General features: G+C 45.0%; 2 pseudogenes; one reads left to right on the top strand and one right to left on the bottom strand.

Annotated features, from left to right (window-relative positions):
- Positions 1-447: 447 nt before the first annotated feature.
- On the bottom strand, positions 448-911 carry LOC136335521 (ubiquitin-ribosomal protein eL40 fusion protein-like; annotated as a pseudogene).
- Positions 912-12,054: 11,143 nt separating this feature from the next.
- LOC136335520 (coiled-coil domain-containing protein 90B, mitochondrial-like) lies at positions 12,055-23,576 on the top strand (annotated as a pseudogene).
- The last annotated feature ends 219 nt before the right edge of the window (positions 23,577-23,795 follow it).

Genomic DNA, 23,795 nt, shown 5'->3' with positions numbered 1-23,795 from the left:
TTGCCAAGGTGCTGTCCAAAGGGCCTGTAAGAACTTCTGTTGCTCACAGCAATGGGCATGTGTATTAAGTTTCTTGCAACTGGACAGATGTTACAGCATATATAGGTATATGTATAATATATTTATATACTTTTTACAAAACTTAAATTTGCAAGTGCATATATATAAATAGATAAGCATCCATATGTGTTACATGTATATATGTATATACATATATACATTTGTAGACTTCAAAGTTGTAGATATGGCACTTCCTTTAGATTTTGAAGCTTTTCTAAGCAAGATATTTATAGACAAGTAACACATATATTTTTTTCTAAAAATACCAAAACATTGTCTTGAGCATTTCTGCACTTATGTGCATTTCTGGTTTTATTTTATATTTATTTTTTTTACTGCTCCAGTCAACAAAAGGGAAACTTTATCGAGGCCCCAGGGTCACAGGGCTCAGGCAGGAGGCCGCGGAGGTGTGGAGAGGCCTTGTTTAACCTTATTTTTGGAGCGCAGGTTGTTGGCGCGGCTGCACTCCTCACAGCAGTTGACAGAGCAGGGGTGTAGGCAGGCGTAAGGCCTGTGGCAGGTCATCCCATCACAATTGTGCTTCTGGGGGAGTTGGCAGAGGGAGTGCTCAACCAGGCCTCCCTGCAGATGAAGCACCAGGTGCAGGTGGACTCTTTCTGAATATTACAGTCTGGAAGAGTGTGGCATCCTACAGCTGTTTGCCCACAAAAACCAGACACTGCTGGTTAGGTGGGATGCCCTCCTTATCTAGTACTTTAGCTTTGACATTCTCAGGGTTGCTCAGCCTCAAGGGTGATGGTCTTGCCCATCAGGGTCTTCACAGAGATCTGTACCTCTGCTTCTGCTGGGGAGGCTGCTCCGCCTGCCACCTTGTTGAAGAGAAAGATCATATTGATTTTAAAATTGTTCTGCAAAGAAGCTATGTTTCTTCATCATTTATCAATTTAGTCAGTTATTTGTTTATATCAATATGGGCTCATTTTATACTTTGGGGTATAAGGCTATGCTCTCCCATAGCCTGATGCTTGAGAGTGCCTGTTCCCCACACTCTCACAAGCCCTGAATAGTCTACCACGTTTACTAACCTGCTAGGTGGAAAGTGGGATCTCCTAGTTTGAATTTGAACTGATGTTGTCTGAGTGTATGTTTCTAGTTCCCTCACTGTTTGGATGATATTAAGCTTTGAATTTCTTCTTTTATCTTGTGCAAGCATTGCATCCTTTCTAATAATATTTTGAAATTGAGTCAGGATAGTAAGAAGTTAGGGAAATTTCTTGACAAGTGAAATATGGGAAACTGAGACAAAATTAACAATTTGAGCAACTTACAGCCAGCTAATGAATCACAAGGTTTTATCTTCCCAAGGACACCTAGGAATAAATGATTTACATGGTCCAGACTGTTCTGGGGCAGATTGGCCTCAGTCCTGGTTCTTCTTTCATAAAATTCTTTAACAAATTTTTTTAAATGTATTGATTTTAGTGAGAAAGAAAGGGGAAGAGAGAAAGACAGGAACATAGATCTGTTCCTGTGTGTGCCCTGACCAGAGATTGAACTGACAACCTCTGCACTTTGGGATGATGCTCTAATGAATGGAGCTATTGGGCCAGGGCTAATAACATTCTTCTAAAAAATAAAACTAACCAGAAAATAACCCTGACACTTTTTTCATGTATTTTAATAAATCAGCATATTGAACACCCCTGAAAAACTAATGAATATTCCATTAAGACCATCCCCTCAGACCTTCCCTAGGATTCCCGCCAGCTAAAGAAAGATAAAAGACATCAAGAAAAAGAACAGGCACACGCTCTCTCTGGAGCACACCCAGACTTTTCTCTCCAACTCTAAGGGTCCCCATGAGACTTGCAATCAGGGGAGCAGCAGGCAGTGGTAGCGCGTCCTAGGCTCACCCTTTGAACCTATTTCCAAGGCCCCCTTTTTCTCTGACTTTCCAGAGAGCCAAAGTAGCCCCACCTAAGCTCTCTCCTGTTTGCTCTTTCTAGCCTAAGCCCTTCCTCCTTTTCACTGTCCACACGCAGCAGCTTTAATAAATGTACTCTCAAAATGCCTGGCCTGTGGTGGTACAGTGGATAGTCGACCTAGACCACTGAGGTCGCTGGTTCAAATCCCTGGGCTTGCCTGATCAAGGCATGTGTGGGAGTTGATGCTTCTTGCTGCTCCCCTCCTCTCTAAATTTAAATCAATCAATCACCTGGACTCATGTTGTGAAATCTGTCCTGCACGAAGTCTACCCAAAACAGACCTGCTCCAGGCCCATTCTCCACCCTGTAACAAAACGATTCTTTAAAATTCTTTGCTGATTTTACCTTTGAAATTAGGTAGATTTCACTGAGAAATAGGAAATCTTTTGGCAGAGTGACAACAGCTGAGTGGGGACAAAGGGCTAATTTTCTCTTTCTCCTTACAGATGCCTCCTTATCAGTCCTCCCCAGCCCTACCTGGAGCCCCTCCAGGGCTCCTCCCTCGAGAATAAACTGTTCTGGAACACATCCCCAAAGCCTGTTATTGGAGGGCTGTGGACTTCTGTCACGGTGGCTGAGACTCGGCTCTCTCCGTGTAGTCTGAGGCTGCCTGCGTGGAAAACACTAGTTCCCAGTACAGATTACTGTGCCTTCCTCTCACTGTTCTTTGCTTCTGTTTACCCTTTACCTCATCTGCTATTTTTAAAAAATATTTACTTTTATTTTTATTTATTGATTTTATCAAGAGAGAAAGGGAGAGAGACAGAGAGAGAAAGCAAGAGAGACAGGAACATCGATCTGCTGCTGCATGTGTCCTGACCCCAGTTGAACAGACAACCTCAACACGCTGGGACGATGTTCCAACTAACCAAGCCATCCAGCCAGGGCTTGTCTGCTATTATAAAAATAAAAATAAAGTATCTACAGATGCTGAATCATTCAAACACTATTAAATTATCTCATGAGAATATACTATAAATATAGATTTGCTTAACCTCTGTGCCTTTTTAGAAATAACCATGCATTAACATGCATGTATTTGTATACGTATTCTTTTTTAAAAATGTGAATGACAGACAACTATACATAGTGCTTTGTACCTTGTTTCTTTTTAAAATTAACAATGCATCTCTGAGATCATTCCATATCAGCATACACATATCTATTTCTTTTCGATTGGTCACATAGTATTCCACTGATGTCTATGTATGTATGTTTCTATCTATTCAGTCCCTTATTTTATTGTTTTTTCTTTCTTCTTTTCCAAGTGAAAGGATGGTAATAGTGAGACAGACTCCTGCATGCACCCCGACCAGGATCCACCAGGCAACTCCCATCTGGGGTCGATGCTCTGACATAAAAATATTGATCGACTTACGACCTGTGCAACTTATGACCATTCGACTTTACGACCACAATCGCTAGCCACGACTGCTCCGCGTCTGGCAGCGCAAGCATTGCCCAGCTGGGCCTATGACAGTGTGAACCAGCTTCCTACAGTACTACCATCTCCACATGCACCATTTCAACTGTTATCCCAGACTCGGTACAGCAATTTGTGTTTTGTGTCTTGCATATTTTTCATCAAACCCCTCCCAAGATGTCCACCAAGAGGAAATGGTCTTTGCAAATATTAAACCAGTTGTACTGGTAATACAGTGTTTTACTTAAACCTGACGAATGTAATAAGAAACAAAATGGTGTAGAGATGATACAAATGGCATAAAATGAACAAATAAAATTATGATATATAACAATAATGAAAGAAAATTATGATAAAATATGACTTAAAGATTTTTATAACATCATTTCACAGTACTGTACATATATATATAGCCTACTCAACTTACAACCAAATCATGTTACGACTGGTCTGTTCGAACCAATCGTGGTCAAGCCAGTGACTCCTTGCTCAAGCCAGCAACCTTGGACTCAAGCCAGCAACCTTGGGATCATGTTGATATTTCCATGCTCAAGCCAGCGAATCTATGCTCAAGCTGGTGACCTTGGGGTTTCAAACTGGTCACATAGCATCCCAGATTGATGCTTTATCCACTGCGCTATCACCACTCAGGTGAACTGCCTATTTATATTCTCTGTGAATTATCCTTTTGGTTGTCAATCTTTATTTTATTGATTTATAAGAGTTCTTTAGCTTGACCAGACAGTGAAACAGTGGATAGAGTGTTGGACTGGGATGTGGAGGACCCAGGTTTGAGATACCAAGGTCACCAGCTTGAGCGTGGGTTCATCTGGTTTGAGCAAAGCTCACCAGCTTGAGCCTAAGGTCGCTGGCTCGAGCAAGGGGTCATTTAGTCTGCTGTAGCCACCCCTTCCCCCCGTCAAGGCACATATGAGAAATCAATCAATGAACAACTAAGGAACTGCAACGAAGAATTGATGTTTCTCATCTCTCTCCCTTCCTGTGTCTGTCTGTCTCTATCTGACCCTCTCTCTGACTCTCTCTGTCTCTGCCAAAAAAAAAAAAAAGTTCTTTATACAGGGGGTCCTTAGGTTAAAACAATCTCGACATACGACATCTGGAGTTTACGATGCTCTCTCTCATAAAAACTTTAAAAAAATTGAGACATGAGTGTTTCAGCTTACGCCGTTAGCGTCATAGTTACAGACTACGTGGACACCCTAGTTTGGTTGCACATGGTGGAAGAATACACAGGACAGGGTACAGTACAGTATATTTATGTCCTTTTCCTTTTTCTGTGGCTTAGTTGTGTGTTTATGTTCTAGATTATGATTTTACAACCCTGTTAGGATAGGTAAATGACTTAGGCTAGGGTGTGTTTTGACTTACACCAAAATTTGGGTTACATCACTGTCCTAGGAATGGAACTGTGTCATAACCGGAGAATCCTCTCTATGTAAAGATAATTGGGGCCCTGGCCGGTTGGCTCAGTGGTAGAGCGTCGGCCTGGCGTGCGGGGCACCCGGGTTCGATTCCGGCCAGGGCACATAGGAGAAGCGCCCATTTGCTTCTCCACCCCCCCCCCCTTCCTCTCTGTCTCTCTCTTCCCCTCCCGCAGCCAAGGCTCCATTGGAGCAAAGATGGCCCGGGCGCTGGGGATGGCTCCTTGGCCTCTGCCCCAGGCGCTAGAGTGGCTCTGGTCTCGGCAGAGCGATGCCCCGGAGGGGCAGAGCATCGCCCCCTGGTGGGCAGAGCGTCGCCCCTGGTGGGCGTGCCGGGTGGATCCTGGTCGGGCGCATGCGGGAGTCTGTCTGACTGTCTCTCCCCGTTTCCAGCTTCAGAAAAATACCAAAAAAAAAAAAAAAAAAAAAAAAAGATAATTGGCAATTTTGTCATGTATGGTGTAATTAATACTTTCCCTACTTATTGTTTGTCTTTTGTTTGTAGGCTTGTTTTACTTACATATATTATAGATTCTGGATTTTCAGTCTTATAGCAGGTTAGAATTCAATATATACATTGTGGTGTGCAAGAATTGATTTTTTTGGCCCTGGCCAGTTGGCTAAGTGGATAAACTGTCAGCTCAGCATGCGGACGTCCCAGGTTCTATCCTCGGTCAGGGCACACATGAGAAGACCATCTGCCTCTCTTCCCCTCTTCCCCTCCTTCTCCTCCCTTCTGTTTCTCTTCCCCTCTCGCAGCCAGTGGCTTGATTGGTTCAAGCATTGGCCCCAGATGCTGAGGATAGCACTGTTGATTCAAGCATAGGCCCCAGACAAGAGTTGCCAGGTGGCTCCCGGTCAGGGCACATGCAGGAGTCTGTCTCTCCATGTCCCGTCTTTTCACTTAAAAAAAAAAAAAAGAATTGATTTTTGTATCTTATCCTCATTTTTATTGCAGTCTCCATTCCCCTGAGGTGGCAGACACTTCATTTTGTCAACTCAAAGGTTGGCTGGTTCCTCATCCCCCCAAATTTCCTGGGATGGTCCTGAGTCCAGGTGATCTACTCCAGACACAGGAGGTCGGAGCTTATCCGATCCTCCAGGCCAGCAGTCCACCTGGCATGCACTGGAATTCCCGGTCTGGTCACTTGTGCTCCGCAAGGCCCCTGGGCACCGCTCCACCCTCCATGCCCCTGCACTCCTGAGCACTCAGGACTCTTCTACCAGCCACAGCGCTGCAGAGGCCCATGTGCTCGATACATGACACAGATGCTTCCAACCTAGACCCTTGCCATTTTCTTCAGTTTGTCCCAGGAAGCTTGGGCCAGGATCCTTTCTCAGGGTCCTACCAATCTACAGGCCCCCCCACACACACACACACAACTCTGTCCTCTTCCCAAGTCCAGGGACTTTATCTAGTTGGAGAGGCTGGTAAACCTCAGGATTCCTCATCATGCAGCGCCTCTAATCGATATCTGTGTCTTAGAATCGTCTAAGGATTAGGAATTCTGAAACTCAGTTTTGCAAGACTTTCTTTTTTTTTTTTTTTTTTTAAATTTTTTTTTTTTGTATTTTTCTGAAGCCGGAAACGGGGAGAGACAGTCAGACAGACTCCCGCATGCGCCTGACCGGGATCCACCTGGCACGCCCACCAGGGGCGATGATCCGCCCACCAGGGGGCAATGCTCTGCCCCTCCGGGGCGTCGCTCTGTTGCGACCAGAGCCACTCTAGCGCCTGGGGCAGAGGCCAAGGAGCCATCCCCAGCGCCCAGGCCATCTTTGCTCCAATGGAGCCTTGGCTGCGGGAGGGGAAGAGAGAGACAGAGAGGAAGGAGGGGGTGGGGGTGGAGAAGCAAATGGGCGCTTCTCCTATGTGCCCTGGCCAGGAATCGAACCCGGGTCCCCCGCACGCCAGGCCGACGCTCCACCGCCGAGCCAACCGGCCAGGGCCTAGACTTTCTTTCTATACTTTTTCTCATTCTGTCATCACATTTTCTTTTTTTTTTTTTTTTAATAAATTTTTATTAATGGTAATGGGATGACATTAATAAATCAGGGTACATATATTCAAAGAAAACATGTCTAGGTTATTTTGTCATTAAATTATGTTGCATACCCCTCGCCCAAAGTCAGATTGTCCTCCGCCACCCTCTATCTAGTTCTCTGTGCCCCTCCCCCTCCCCCTAACTCTCTCCCTCCCTCCCTCCCATGTCCTCCCTCCCCCCACCCCTGGTAACCACCACACTCTTGTCCATGTCTCTTAGTCTCGTTTTTATGTTCCACCAATGTATGGAATCATGTAGTTCTTGTTTTTTTCTCATTTACTTATTTCACTCCGTATAATGTTATCAAGATCCCACCATTTTGCTGTAAATGATCTGATGTCATCATTTCTTATGGCAGAGTAGTATTCCATAGTGTATATGTGCCACATCTTCTTTATCCAGTCATCTATTGAAGGGCTTTTTGGTTGTTTCCATGTCTTGGCCACTGTGAACAGTGCTGCAATGTCATCACATTTTCACTGAGTCTGTGCACACAGAAAAGCCAGAAAGTGTGTGTGTGTGTGTGTGTGTGTGTGTGTGTGTGTGTGTGTTTTTCTTGGGGATCAGAGAGGCCAAAGCTTATCAGGAGGAAAGCAGATGGGTATTAAACCCTGTGTACTTCCCAGAGCCTCTCCCAACAACTCTCAGCCACACCCATCGCTGCTCTAGACCTGTTCTCTCTTAGTCCCTCATCTGAAACCATCTGAGGCTGCCGTGGTTTGTGTGCCAGCTGGTGCCCCTTCCCTGGAAGTTCCTCCTAGTGGGTGGGGGCTGGCCCATCTTGCTATCCTCTGTGGCATCTACCCTGCAGGCCTCATACAGCTGAGAGCTCAGTCAGGATGTACGGTGTTGAAGCGCCTGCTGGTTTTAACAAACTAGGCTGTCCTTATCCTTGGTGCGTGCCAAGAAGGCTGGGAAAGGTGGGGCATTAGTGATGGGAGACTTACAGTGTCCCCAAAATGGCCTCCTAGGCTTCTGCTTCTTCCTGAAGACTTTCTTTGGCTGACACCAAAGAAGAACGTTTTCTCCAGAAAGCATTCTCTGTGGATGAGGCCTCCCCTCCCACATTTGTCTCCCCAGCCTCCATCCCTGGTCTGCTGGTGTTTCTTTAGGCCAGGGGGCTGGACAGTGTAAAGTGACCTCAGACCTCAGGGTCCCATGAAGGGGAGCTGTAGGGAGGTGCCTGGTCCCTACCTTCATTTGAGCATAGCCAGACTCATTCCCTACAATGATTTCATCCAACCCCTACCATACCCTGGGTTCCAGCTTTACTTTGCCTCATTGAGTCAAAGCTCCATCTTTAAGCCTTTGGGCCATGAGGAACAGGGTCCTTTCTGTGAGGTCCCACATTTCTTGGAAGTAGAGATTGCAAAAGAATCCAGGCACCCTCATACCAAGAGACTTCTCCCTGCCAGGTTGCCCTCTCCCTGCCCTCTTTCTCTTTATCAACAGCAACAGCTCTCAGGACAGCACAGGAACATTTTCAGCTGGTCTCCAGCCTGTCAGCCCGTCCAGCATGCCCTGTGAGCTCAGTCTGCAAGCTGACCTAGTTATGCTGGGCCCCTTCCCCAACATTTGTGCAGTTATACCTAGGCCTTGCTTCCTTCCTCTAGTTCTTTTCTGTTAATTATTCCTCTCCTCTCGCCAGGGTGAGTGTGGACTTACCAGCTTGAGCACAGGATTATAGACATGACCCCATGGTCTCTGGTTTGAGCACAAAGGTCACTGGTTTGAGCAAGGTGTCATTTGCTCTGCTGTAGCCCCCCACCCGCTGGTAAAGGCACATATTAGAAAGCAATCAATGAACAACTAAGGTGCTGCAACTACAAATTGATGCTTCTCATCTCTCTACCTTCCTGTCTGTCTGTCTGTCTCTCTCTCTCTTTCCTTCTCATTAAAAAACAAAAACAAAAACAAAAAAATCCTCTCTTCAGTAACACCATCTACCAGCAGCCTTAGGGTAATAAGGGAGGGTGGGTTATCCACAGGCCAGACTCACCTGGAAAATGTGGGCATTCAGGGAGATTTGGAGTCAGAGGAGGGTCTTGTCCCACTTCTGGCACTGACTTCTCTGAGCCTCTTTATTCATCAGTAACGTGGTGAAAAAAAGAACAGTACAGTACTTACCTCATGGGGCAGTGAGGGCTCCATGGGCATCATGTGAGTATGTATAAAATGTGTGGTCTTAGCCTGACCAGGCGGTGGCACAGTGAATAGAGCATTGGACTGGGATGCAGAGGACCCAGGTTCGAGACCCCGAGGTCGTCTGCTTGAGCGCAGGCTCATCTGGTTTGAGCAAAAGCTCACCAGCTTGGACCCAAGATTGCTGGCTCAAGCAAGGGGTTACTTGGTCTGCTGTAGCCCCCCCCCCCCCCGTCAAGGCACATATGAGAAAGCAATCAATGAACAACTAAGGTGTCGCAACAAAAAACTAATGATTGATGCTTCTCGTCTCTCTCCGTTCCTGTCTGTCTGACTCTGTCTCTGTAAAAAAAAAAACACACACACACACACACACACACAAATATGTGGTCTCTATTATTAGTAGTATTACGTGAAAAGCTTTTTTCATTATAATTGATTCTGCTCCATCTAGCATAAATTTTAAGTCATATATTTTTGGAGACGATGAGAGGTTTTTTTCTACCATTTTTTTTCTCTATTTTACACAATTCTTTTTTCAATTAGATGGTGGAGATGGTGATGGGAGTGTTAGAGAAGAAAAACAGTACAGAGTGTGGAAGGAAAGATAAATAGGCCACTGGTGGCCTCACCTCCCATACTAGGTGCCAGCAAATTCAGCTGGGGCTGAATCAAGCTGGGAAATCCAATGCCAAGCTCTTCACCTCAGCAGCTCTGAGCCAGGTCTCCACCCCTGAAGGTGCAGTGTGGGTACTCCCCAGGAGCTCATACATGGAAAACAACCTCACCCATGGAAACCACAGAGCTGTCTCCATTACCTTGGGTCACTGTGGTTTGTCACATTTGGAATACAGGCCACCAGGGAAGGTGCTGAGTTCAGGAGACAGGGTCCCAAAGAGACACGTGTTGGGGTCACTGCAATGCCAGGGGTACGGGAGCAGGAGACAGCCAGCCAGGAACCCAGAGGACTGGAAGGCCCTCAAGTCATGGCAGTGATTGGTTTTCTTATAGGGAGGCCATAGCCTGGAGAGGAAACAGGATGCTAGAAGCAAACCGTAGCACAGCATTGAGAACACCCTGTTCTCATCAATGTGAGAAGGGCTAAATTTGTAGGAATATCCATACAAGGGAAGGCTGAGCAGAAGGATGAGAAATTGCATTATATATGAATGTGAAAGGAATATGACATCCAAGATTAAGTGAAAAAAGCAAGATGCAGACTGTGTAAAAGATAAGCGACCGTTTGTGTTTTTATTTATATGTACATTGAGTGTACATAAAATGTTATTGGAAGGATTTACAAAACAAAATAAAAACAAAGCCCTGGCCAGTTAGCTCAATCAGTGAGAGTTGTTCCCTGAAACACAAAGGTTGCAGGTTCGATCCCTGGTCAAGGCACATATGAAGCAACCAATGAATACATAACTAAGTGGAACAATGTAATCTATACAGTACTTCTCACGTTCTCTCTCTCCCTTATTTTCTCTCTATCTCTCTAAAAACCAATCAATAAAAAATAAATAAATTATTAAGAAAAAAACCATGCCCTTGCCAGATAACTCAGTTGGTTGGCGCCTCATGCTGGAGTGCAGAAGTTCTGGTTAGATCCCTGGTCAGGGCGCATAGAGGAACAGATGTTCCTGTCTGTTCTCCTGCTCTCTCCCTTCCACTCTAAAAGGTCAATAAAATAAAACATTAAAAAATATATATTAAAAATAACACTTTCAGGGAGTTGGTGTTTTATGGTGTAGGGCAGATAAAATAGGTATATTATGCTCACTTTGTTAAAGATGGTACTGCCCACGTGGAAGCCCGTCGCCCAGGTGATTGCTTGGGATGGGCGTGATTATATTAATGTATGTTGGGGGCGGGCTGTGGGCAGGCAGGATTCTTGTAGCCTGGGGCTTGGTTTTAGGACTAAGCCTTTCCCACCCTTTTTGATGTAGGGTGGACTTTGTATCAGAGACTTCCCTATATTGCATATTGGATTAAAGGTTTTGATTTCTGCCCTATAAAGTGGGGCAGACCGGGAGCTTGCTCTCTCAGTTCCTGAGATTAGCATTAGAGAGGAGAGCAGAGAAAGACCATGTGGAGGAAGCCAGGAGAAGCAGCCAAGATGGTGGAGTGCTGAGTGAGAAGCCAGTCTGTGCATAGTTTGTGCAGGGAGAAGGAAGGAGATGGGAAACAGAGGTGAATAAGTCTGGTGAGCTAGAAACCTTTGATTCTAGGAAACTCTGATAAAGTCAGTAACTTTGTGAGCACTGAATGAGTGGGTTTTGGAGCCCAGTGTGTGTTTTTACTTACCTGCTGGGTGCAAGCTAGGATTAAAGATGATGGCCCACCAGTTCTTGGCTCCATTGTTTCATTACCGTCTGTCTGAATCCAATACGAACCTGCATGGGCCAGGTGGCTGTGATGGTGGCCGTGGATACTGGCCATACATTTGGTGTAGTCTGTGGCAGGATTCAATACAGATGAATATGGAGCCACTACCACCTTTGAGCGGTAGAGTAGAGGACTGGCTGCTGTTATGGTTCCCCATGGCTGTCCTTTTGGGTAACATAGGCAGGCTGACTTTTACAGCCATGAGAGAGGAAACCGAGAGCTCTGTGGAAGAGGCTGCCCAAGACCTGCAAACCGAGCAGTGGAAGGAGCTGGAGCAAACATGAAAGAAAGAGATGCCGACCCTGGAGCTGAAGCAAGCACCAGAAGAGGCCGACCAGGTTCGTGAGATTTGTTTGGAAATGGAGCAGACGCTGGAGAAGGAATCACAGGTTCTTGAGTTGCAGCTTGCCCTGGACATTGTGGAGAGCCAGCAGTGACAGGAGGCCGGGGCTGAGGCTGAGGCTGAGGCCGGGTCCAGAGCTGCAAGGTCTGTGGAGCAGAAGGCTGCGGCAGCCTAGGGCTCGAGACCGGCAGCGGGAGCTGGTGTTTTCAGTTCCTCTTTGGAGGATGAAGAGAATCGGGCTGGAGTTGCAATCTGCAGTCTCCAGAAGATGAGAGCCCAGCAGCAAGGAGTACTTGCTATGTCCCTGGTAGGTCTGCAATTTGGGGGCATAGGGATGAACGCCATCATGCTCTCTGGAGCAGAGATGGAAATGCTGACTGCCATTGCCACGTGCTCCTTCTTGGGACAGTGTAAGATCTGCTAGGATGGCAGGGATGAGGGTGGTGGCTGAGGCCCCATGTGCGTAGACTGATTTCCTGGACTATGACCAGAATGAGCACTGGCTTCTTTGTTGGATAGACTTACAGATTTTGGACAATGTGAAATACCCTGATGGGGGTGGGGGGTGGCTTTGCTGGAAGCACTCCCCTGCCCCGGGAAGCTTTTCCCATGGCTAGAAAAAAGGCCGAGGACATTTTGCACTTTGGGCTAAGTGCTCAGAGACTGGTGAAATGTACCTTTGTAATTGTTGAGACTATGATTTGTGCTGTTGTAATTTGTGTAATGTGCCTAATTTCTTTGCACAGGGATGCTGGTGGTGTGAACTGTGGGTAGTAAAGTGAGCATAGGGGTGGATTGTTGGACAGATAAAATATATTATGCTCACTTTGTTAAAGATGGCGCTGCCCACGTGGAAGCTCGTCGCCCAGGTGAATGCTTGGGAAGGGCATGATTATATTAATGTGTATTGGGGGCGGGCTGTGGGCAGGCAGGATTCTTGTAGCCTGGGGCTTGGTTTTAGGACTAAGCCTTTCCCACCCTTTTTGATGTGGGGTAGACTTTGTATCAGAGACTTCCCTATTTTGTATATTGAATTAAAGGTTTTGATTTCTGTACTATAAAGAGGGGCAGACCAGAGCTTGCTCTCTCAGTTCCTGAGATTAGCATTAGAGAAGTGAGCAGAGAAAGGCCACATGGAGGAGGCCAGGAGAAGCAGCCAAGATGGTGGAGTGCTGAGTGAGAAGCCAGTCTGTGCATAGTTTGTGCAAGGAGAAGGAAGGAGATGGAGAACAGAAGTGAATAAGTCTGGTGAGCTAGAAACCTTTGATTCTAGGAAACTCTGATAAAGTCAGTAACTTTGTGAGCACTGAATGAGTGGGTTTTGGAGCCCAGTGTGTGTTTTTACTTGCCCGCTGGGTGCAAGCTAGGATTAAAGCTAATGACCCACCAGTTCTTGGCTCCGTTGTTTCATTACCGTCTGTCCGAATCTAATGCGAACCTGCATGGGCCAGGCGACTGTGATGGTGGCTGTGGATACTGGCCATACATATGGGGACAAAGTTTTAGTTGGGAAAGATGAAAAGATTTGGAAATGGCCAGTATGATGGTTGCACAGCAGTGTATTTAATGTCACTGAACTGTATACTTGAAAATTATTTAAATCAGCAATTCTCAACATTTTCCTCTCATGGCACACACAAACTAATCATTAAAATTATATGGCACACCAAACACTGTACTGCAGATGAATAGGGGCCACATTGTGAAGCTGACAAGCCCAGGGAAAGCATGCGTGGTGGCCTTGGACTCAGACACCTAAAGAAATTACACAGGATGGTCTGAAATTAAAACTTTCTAACTAGGCCTGACCTGTGGTGGCGCAGTGGATGAAGCGTCGACCTGGAAATGCTGAGGTCGCCGGTTCGAAACCCTGGGCTTGCCTGGTCAGGGCACATGTAGGAGTTGATGCTTCCAGCTCCTCCCCCCTTCTCTCTCTCTGTCTCTCCTCTCTCCCTCTCTCTCTCCTCTCTAAAATGAATAAATAAATTTAAAAAAAAAACTTTCTAACTAAAAGCTGTTCATGGTAGGTAGTCATATCCTCAGTGTTGGAATTCATTGGAGTCCGAAAAGACCAGAGTAACAAGCTTTATTGAAAGGAAGAAAGGAACCCTGCCGGGCACTTCTGTGGGGAGAAGGTGCACCAAAACAGACTCTGAGGCAAAATTTTATAGGGTAAGGGAGAGCTTTGAGCAAGTGTGTGTTGAGTTGGCAGTTCTGGTATGCTCCCTTCTGCAGTTTTACAATTTTGGCTTCCTGGAATGCTTCTCCTTGGGACGGTTGACCTTGAATGGGAACACAGCCAACAAGAAAAAAATGTTTTGCCAAGAGAATTGTTTTGTGACTTGAAGGCGGGTCACTGAAACAGGTCTATGTGACTGAAGGCAGTTGCTGAGCTTTTTTCTCAGTAAAACATTCTCATAAGATTTCTGTTCCTTTCAAGGTTATCCCTTGAGATAAAGAGAGGAATGTTGTGGAACCATAGAAGCAATAGCAATTAATGCCTTTTGATATTATATTGTTATTAAGCTATCATGCAGATGTATTCCATGTATGTTTGAGTAAAAGTTATGTTTGATGCTATGCCAATTTCTCAGTAAGCAAGCTCTTTGAAATTTTGTGAATAAAAATAGGACACAGCGTAAAGTCGGGGCCATTTGCCTGAGCGAGCGGTGGTCCTTTGCTAGTCCACGATGATTTCGTCTGCTGATCTCTCTCTCTCTCTCTCTCTCTCTCTCTGCCCCCGATTCACAATAACATAAACAGAATAAAAAGAAAAACTATACAATGGGAGAACATATTCGACAATATGTCTGATAAGGGGTTAATAACCAAAATTTATAAAGAACTTGTAAAACACAACACCAGAAAGAGAAATAATCCAATCAAAAATGGGCAAAAGAAATGAATAGACACTTCTCCAAAGAGGACATACAGATGGCCAATAGGCATATGAAAAAATGCTCAACATCACTAATCATTAGAGAAATGCAAATTAAAACCACAATAAGATACCACCTCACACCAGTCAGAATGGCGCTCATCAACAAAACAACACAGAGTAAGTGCTGGCAAGGATGTGGAGAAAAGGGAACCCTCCCGCACTGCTGGTGGGAATGCAGACTGGTGCAGCCACTGTGGAAAACAGTATGGAGATTCCTCAAAAAATTAAAAATGGAACTGCCTTTTGACCCAGCCATCTCACTTTTAGGAATATAACCCAAGAACACCATATCACTCATTCAAAAGAAGAAATGCACCCCCATGTTTATGGCAGTATTTGTTCACAAAAGCCAAAATCTGGAAACAGCTCAAGTGTCCATCTGTGGATGAGTAGATTAAAAAGCTTTGGTACATATACACAATGGAAGACTATGGGGCCATGAAAAAGAAGGAAATCTTACTTTTTGTGACAACATGGATGGACCTGGAAACTATTATGTTGAGTGAAATAGGCCAGGCAGAGAAAGAAAAATATCATATGACCTCACTCATTTGAGGAATCCAAGGAACAATGTGAACTGAGGAGCAGAATTGAGACAGAGGAGGGATCAAAAGGACCAGCGGAAAAGAGGACAGAGGGAAAGGGGATGATAGGATGGGATCAACCTGAAGAGAAGGGGGGAGGTTGCTGTAGAGAGGGGGACAAGGGAGATGTTGAGGAGAATACGGGGGAAGGGGAATGCCTTTGAGGTGACACTAGAATCTATATAAACACAATAAATTAAAATCAATAAAAAAATAAGTAAGATAAAAGAAGCAGCAATTGCTAAGGCTGAAAGAGAAACCAAGCCTTGCTGGATGATGGCTGAGAAGCAGCACAGCGCAGTGACCGGCTCCTTTACCAAGATGTGAAGGGCCAGGAGACACAGGGCATTGTGCCACTCCTGGGGTCAATAGCAACAGTGCCCCAACTTGCTCCTACTCCCAACTGAATCCAGGAGAGACTTGGTGGAAGAGGCCACTGCCTGACACTGTGACCTTCCTTCCAGGGTCACAGCCAGCCTGGATGACCTTGCAGGGAGGACTGACAGGAAAATCATTGCCACCCCCCCCCCCCATCCCTCTCCACATTCCCTTTGATCTCTCCTGGGCTTCCCATTGGCCAACACCAAAAGGCAACCAGAGGGTAAGGGAACCGGTCTTGCAAGATCTGTCACACGGGTGGGCCCTTTTTGGACACAAGGTAGGATAGGAAAGGGGAGGAGAGGATCTGGAGAGACAGAGGTATGATGTCCGACATAGCTTGCAAGCTGAGGAGCCAGCATCATCCCTTACTACCTGGGTGTTCTTAGGCATTATGTTCTGTAACACAAGGTAAAAATTGTGCTTATTCCAGAGGCCATTATGAGAATTAAATTTGTTAGTGTCTGATGTAAATGTAAAGTACTTAAAACAATGCCAGGCACATGGAAACACTGACATATGATTGCTTTATTTAGTGGAGCTTAAGGTGAGACTGGGCAGCCCCTCTGTGAGAGGACTGGGAGGAACCAGCAGTGAGTGTCCAGGTGGGGCTGGCCCTTGAGAATAACAATTGTATCTATTCATCAAACACCTCCACACGGTGTTGGGCCTGTGGTGTCTCTTGTCATGAAACCCTCACCACACAAGCCAGCTTTGTTGGTGGACTCATACTAGGGCCTTCCGGGGCGACTGCAAGGCTAAAGCTTGGGGAAGCCCTGCCAGGCCAGCAGCATAAAAGGCTCACTCCCAGCGGGGACGCTCACCCTGACAGCACTCCCTGCTCTCAGTGCTCCTTCTAAACCCAAACCCAGGAAAGATTTACTAACTACAATATATTAAAAAATCAGAATTGGAAATAGCCTCTACTTACTGAATAACTCTCAGGTTTCCAAGTACCTCAGAAATTATACAGAAAGTAAATTCTCATTTAAAAATATGGTTTATGAAGAAGTCTATTAAAAGTGTCAAATTACCAAATCTATTCACTTTAAAATGCAACTTCAAAGGTGATGTCAGGCGTTAGCATAACCACACAAGGATTTGTAGGTCTAACACTTAGGTTAAAAAAAAGGGTGATTCAAATTAAAAATAATAATAAGCCATGTTGAAGGTAATGCACTGTTGGGCAGATAAAATATATTATGCTCACTTTGTTAAAGATGGCGCTGCCCATGTGGAAGCCATTGCCCAGGTGATATTAATGTGTGTTAGGGGTGGGCTGTGGGCAGGCAGGATCCTTGTAGCCTGGGGCTTGGTTTTAGGACTAAGCCTTTCCTACCCTTTTTGATGTGGGTGGTGCAATCCCATCATGCCTCAGATAAGTGACTTTGTATTGGAGACTTCCCTTTTGTTTGTCAGGAGAATGGCAATTGATCAAAGCAGTGTCTGCCTTCTGGAGGCCTAGGAGCAAGGAACCTTTTCCCTACTTTCCAAGCCCCTTACCCACCACCTGTATAGAAAGTGTGACCTGAAACAAAATGTGAAGATGGCTTTTGCTGGGGAAAAAACTCCTCCCTTCTTCTCAGACCACCGGCCATCTGAATAAAGCACTCATAAAGATTCAATCCCTGTCTCTGTGTATTGGATTCGTAGTGACAGGCAGCACGAGCCAAATATTCTGGTTTCAACACAATAACCATGTCCTCTGATTCGGACCCTATGTCCAGGGCGAGGTTCTGTCCTCTCCTGAGAGTATTATGGGAAGCGTCAGGTCCTTTCTTTCAGTTCTTGAGACTTCCGCCAACCAGGCAAACACTGGTCAGAACATTCATCCAGACATGTTTTTGTATCTGTTCCTTAGTGTATTTCCAGAATCCCCCATGGACAGCTTGCTTCTCAACCACCAGATACCATCCTGCTATACTGACTCTTGAGAGGCTAAGACAGCACTGGGAAGATCCCAGATCATCTTTCCTTTGCTCTCCTCCCTCCGGCCTTGAATGTCAAAGTTCAAATTGAACTGGACATAAGGGAGAAGTAATAAAAACCATAAAGGAAGGGGCTGCCCCTCCCATTCATGCACACAGAGAGGCATGCTGGAAAGAGGCCAAGGGGCCACAGGCCAGAAGCTTCTGGTTCTTATCTGCAAGGCCAGAGCACTGGACAGATGGGATCTTTGTCGTCAAGAATGTAGATCAAGCCCTGGCCGATTGGCTCAGCGGTAGAGCGTCGGCCTAGCGTGCGGAGGACCCGGGTTCAATTCCCGGCCAGGGCACACAGGAGAAGCGCCCATTTGCTTCTCCACCCCTCCGCCGCCATTGGAGCAAAGATGGCCCGGGCGCTGGGGATGGCTCCTTGGCCGCTGCCCCAGGCACTAAAGTGGCTCTGGTCTCGCAGAGCGACACCCCGGAGGGGCAGAGCATCGCCCCCTGGTGGGCAGAGCTTCGCCCCTGGTGGGCGTGCCGGGTGGATCCCGGTCAGGCGCATGCGGGTGTCTGTCTGACTGTCTCTCCCTGTTTCCAGCTTCAGAAAAATACAAAAAAAAAAAAGAATAAGGAATGTAAATTTGTGATTTCCACATTGGGCAGCTGCCCAGGTGTCCACCTTAGAGAGAACCCTGATTACAAGTGCCATTTTAACAAGCGGTTTGCTGAACTCAACAAGGAATTAGGTATTGGTTCTGCCGAACTGGTGAGGACCAACTAAACCCACCACTGCAGCTAAGGCTGTCTTTCTTTTCTTTTTTTTATAATTGATTGATTTTTTGGAGAGATGGAGAGGTGGGAGGAGGTGAAGTATTCATTTGTTGTTCCACTTAGTTGTGCATTCATTGGTTGCTTCCCATATGTACCCTGACTGGGGATCAAACCCACAACCTTGGTGTTTCAGGATGATGCTCCAGCCAACTGGGCAACCAGCCAGGACCTACTTCTTCTTTATACAGTCATTACTGATGAACATTTGGGTTGCTTCCATATCTTTGCTATTACTAGTAAAGTTGCAATGAACATAAGGTGTGTATATCTTTTCAAATTAGTGTTTTTGTTTTCTTCAGATAAATACCCAGAAGTGGAATTGCTGGATCATATGGTAACTCCATTTTTAACTTTTTTGAGGAAATTCTATACTGTTCTCCACAGTGGCTGTACTAATTTGCAATCTCATCAACAGTGCACATAGGTCTCCTCATCCTTCTTAAAATTTATTTATTGCTTTGAGAGAGAAAGAGAAAGAGACAGAGTGATGGAAACATAGATCTATTTCTGTATGTGCCCTGACCAGGGATCAAACCCACAACTTGTGTGCATTGGGACAACGCACCAACCAACCAAGCTATCTGGCAAGGGCGCATGGGTTCCCTTTTCTCTACATCCTCACCAACACTTCTTTATTGATTTATAGATGACAGCATCACTGACAAGTATGAAGTGATATCCCATTGTGGTTTTAATTTGCACTCCCCTGATCAGAATGAATTTTCAAACCCCCTAAGGTAGGAGGAGCTGCCACCATCTTCTTCTTTCTCTGGGGGGCTCATATGCCACCCCTTCCACACCATGTAGCCTAAAAATAAAGGCCCAGAGCTTTGGACACTCTGATCCTGTGAGCATTGTAAACCCTTGACAGGATTGTTGCATCTTGTAAAGGTTCATCTTTAGTGCTAGATATCTAAGTAGTTCTCATAGTTCAGAAATACATCTTTAATGTTTCCTGAATAAGTCAAGCTATGTCTCATCTCAGCACCTTTGCACTCTCTGTTCCCCCTGCCTGGATAACTTTCCCTAGTTTATTACATGGCTAGTGCCTTCATCCCTTTAGATGAAATGCTGATTCCTTGACCATCATTTCTAAAGGACTCTATTGCAATGCCTTTTCATTTCTCTCATTGAACATACCACCATTTTAAATTATCTTACATATTTGTTTATCGTGTATCTTCTACCACTCGAATATAAGTTCCATACGGCAGAGAACTTTTCTGTTTTGCTCACTATTATTTTCCCCCACCCAGCACAATGCATGGTGAATAATAGGTGCTCCATAAACATGTGTTGAATGAGTGAAATGCTGACACGTCTTTAAGCCAATGACCTGGCCCTGTCCTCTCTGCAAGGAACAAGTGTGGATCTCTTGATCATTTAGGAGGTTCGTTTGAAAACCGCTATTTTGATTGCAGATTATGGCTGCTTCAGGTGAAGGACTTGATCCCTGCCCCTTCTCTTATTAAGATGTGAGAAGCAGCCTGACCAGGTGGTGGCGCAGTGAATAGAGCGTCGGACTGGGATGCAGAAGGACCCAGGTTCGAGACCCCGAGGTCGCCAGCTTGAGCGCCGACTCATCTGGCTTGAGCAAAGAGCTCACCAGCTTGGACCCGAGGTCGCTGGCTCCAGCAGGGGGTTACTCGGTCTGCTGAAGGCCCACGGTCAAGGCACATGTGAGAAAGCAATCAATGAACAACTAAGAAGTCGCAACGCGCAACGAGAAACTGATGATTGATGCTCTCATCTCTCTCCATTCCTGTCTGTCTGTCCCTGTCTATCTCTGCCTCTGTAAAAAAAAAAAAAAAAAAAAAAAAAGATGTGAGAAGCAGCCTGGAGCTCATAGGCATCATAAATTATCCAGTGATCCCAGAAAGGGGCTGCTAGCCATTTGATCTACATTGTTGTTGTTGTTGTGGGTTTTTTTTGCATTTTTCTGAAGCTGGAAACAGGGAGAGACAGTCAGACAGACTCCTGCATGCGCCCGACCGGGATCCACCCGGCACGCCCACCATGGGGCGATGCTCTGCCCACCAGGGGGCAATGCTCTGCCCATCCTGGGCATCGCTCTGTGAGACCAGAGCCACTCTAGCGCCTGGGGCAGAGGCCAAGGAGCCATCCCCAGCGCCCGCGCCATCTTTGCTCCAATGGAGCCTTGGCTGTGGGAGGGCAAGAGAGAGACAGAGAGGAAGGGGGGGGTGGAGAAGCAAATGAGCGCTTCTCCTATGTGCCTTGGCTGGGAATCGAACCCCGGTCCCCCTCACGCCAGGCCGACGCTGTACCGCTGAGCCAACCGGCCAGGGCCCCTTATTCTTTTTTAACATTCATCTGTGCAACAGGGTAATCTAAGACCTCGTAATAATGTTCATTCTGTTCATAGGTGAAAAAAATTTGACAGACCTATGCTTGTAATATTTATTCATTTCATAAAACTCATTGTACCTTTGATGAAACACTATATTTTAATTCCCTCACGTTAGTTACTTCAGTAAACAAACATATAATGTAAAGAGAAAAAAGTGCCAAACTACCGGAGGGTGACAACTTGTATTGTTTTTTGTCATGTATTATTTAATACTTTTTTTATTAATATTTTAAAACTCTTTTTTATAACATAATCTAGTTTTGTGTACCTCTTTTATTGTTCTTATTTAAGTATTAAATGCATGAAATAATAAACTACCTTCTGGTATATCATTATTTTATACTTAAAACAGTCATTAAGGCAGAGAATCAACTTTTAAATTACAGCTAGTGCTCGACTTATGACCATGATTGGTTCCGACAGACCAGTCTTCACACGATTTGGTCGTAAGTTGAGTAGGCTATGTGTACAGTACTGTGAAATGATGTTATAAAAATCTTTAAGTCATATTTTATCATAATTTTCTTTCATTATTGTTATATATCATAATTTTCTTTGTTCATTTTATGCCATTTGTATCATCTCTACACCATTTTGTTTCTTATTTTTACATTCGTCAGGTTTAAGTAAAACACTGTATTACCAATACAACTGGTTTAATATTTGCAAAGACAATTTCCTCTTGGTAGACATCTTGGGAGGGGTTTGATAAAAAATATGCAAGACACAAAACACAAATTGCTGTACCGAGTCTGGGATAACAGTTGAAATGGTGCACGCGGAGATGGTAGTGCTGCCGGAAGCTGGTCCTTACTGTCATACACCCAGCTGGGCAACGCTTGCGCTGCCAGACGTGGAGCAGTTGTGGCTAGCGATTGTAGTCGTAAAGTCGAATGGTCATAAGTCGATCAATATTTGTATTTGAATTCTACCACTGCTTGGCTGGATAGTTCAGTTGGTTAGAGCATCGTCCCAAAGCACAGAGGTTGCCGGTTCGATCCCTGGTGAGGGTACATATAGGAACAGATTGATGTTCTTGTCTTTCTGTCTTTCCCTTTCTCTCTAAAATCAGTAAAATAAACATTTAAAAAAAAAAAGATGGTAGCTCCTGCCAATTGAAAACTCTGCGGATTTGTGGAGGTGAAGGGTGTGGCGGGCTGCTCCTGTGACCAGAAAGCAGCAGAGGCCATCAGGTTTCAACCCCCAGGAGTGTTTCACTCCAGCCCTGCAGGGAGACGTCTTAACCACCATAACCAAAGAAGGATATCATATGAGGCGAGTGGCCATAACTCCTTTATCTTATTTATCTTTTATTTTTTTTAGAGAGAGAGGAGAGAGATGAGAGGCATCAACTCATTGTTGCGTCACTTTAGTTGCTCATTGATTGCTTTTCATGCTTGCCTTGACTGGGGACTCAATCCAAGCTAGTGACCCCTTGCTTAAGCCAGTGACCTTGGGCTTTAAGCCAGTCACCTTTGGGCTTAAGTCAGTGATGATCCCATGCTCAAGCTAGCGACCCTGTACTCAAGCCAGCGACCTTGGGGTTTCTAACCCGGGACTTCAGTGTTTCAGGTCAGCACTCTATTCACTGCACCACCACCTGTCAGGCGCCATAACTCCTTTATAACAAAGGAAAATTGACGTTTGATACTCATGCATTGGTTCAGGACTTGGAAGCTCATGGAGATAATAATACAATAGCTAACAGTTCATTTAAACCCCACCAGGATAGACGCGGTCATCTTAGAGAAAAGTGAGTTTGCAAATCTGAGAGCAGAAAAAAAGAAAATGAAAACTGAATTAGAATAAGTTGGGAGGAGGTGGGGGAAGGGTGTAAAGAGGGGCAAATGTAAGGTGACAGAAAATGATTTGATTTTGGATGGATATACAACATAATCAACAGTTCAAATGCTATAGAAATGTTTACCTGAAACCTATGTACTCTGATCAATGTCACCATGTTAAAGTTAATTTTCTAAATAAAATTTAAAAATTAAAAATAAGCCCAAAGAATTAGAACAAGTTAAGCAACAACTGATAAATGAAATTGGTTGAATTGAAGCAGATAATAAACTAGCCACCAACCTAGAAGGGAGCAAAGTAACAGATATGTTTATAGATCAAGATAACAAACTTATGGAAACAACCACAGAATTTACCAAAAAGGATACCAAAACCAAAAGTATTATTTCAGAGACCAATAATAAAATTGACACTGAAATTGCTTCTATAAAAATGCTTCTGGAGCCTGACCAGGTGGTGATGCAGTGAATAGAGCATCGGTCTGGGACTGAGAGTACCCAGATTCGAAACCCTGAGGTCACCAGCCTGAGCACAGACTCATCCAGCTTGAGTGCAGGCTCACCAGCTTGAGCGCTGGGTCGCTGGCTTGAGCAAGGAATCATAAATGTGACCCCATGGTTGCTGGCTTGAGCCCAAAGGTCTCTGGCTTGATGCCCAAGGTTTCTGGCTTGAGCCCAAGGTCACTGGCTTGAGCAAGGAGTCACTGGCTCGGCTGGAGCCTCCCAGTCTAGGCACATATGAGAAAGCAAATCATTGAACAACTAAGATGCCACAGTGAAGAATTGATCCTTCTCACCTCTCTCTCTCTCTGTCTGTCCCTGTCTTTCTGTCTTTTGCTAAAAGTAAGTAAATAAATAAATAAAATGCAAATGCTAGTGGAATCTAACAAATTTGAGACAGTTTGTTATCTTGCAGCCTCAGGGTTTATTTGCCTTGGGAATTTACAGAATCTGGGAATAGCAGTGAAACAACTATGTTATGCTCTTAGTGCCACTGTTATTAACTTCTTAGAACACTGCACCAGGATAGATTTAACTTGAACATTGAAAGTTGTAGCAAAACTTAATAAAAGAGGATTATTCAAAGTAAATATGAACTTAAAAGAAGTATTTTAGAATGAGATGTATTTTGTCTTTGTTTTTGCTTTGATTTAAAAAAAATTATTGACTTATTGTGGTG

The sequence above is a fragment of the Saccopteryx bilineata genome, chromosome 4 (assembly GCF_036850765.1).
Source record: "Saccopteryx bilineata isolate mSacBil1 chromosome 4, mSacBil1_pri_phased_curated, whole genome shotgun sequence".
Taxonomy (NCBI): Eukaryota; Metazoa; Chordata; class Mammalia; order Chiroptera; family Emballonuridae; genus Saccopteryx; species Saccopteryx bilineata.
The sequence above is the reverse complement of the archived record's forward strand: the minus strand, read 5'-3'. Positions and strand labels throughout refer to the sequence as shown.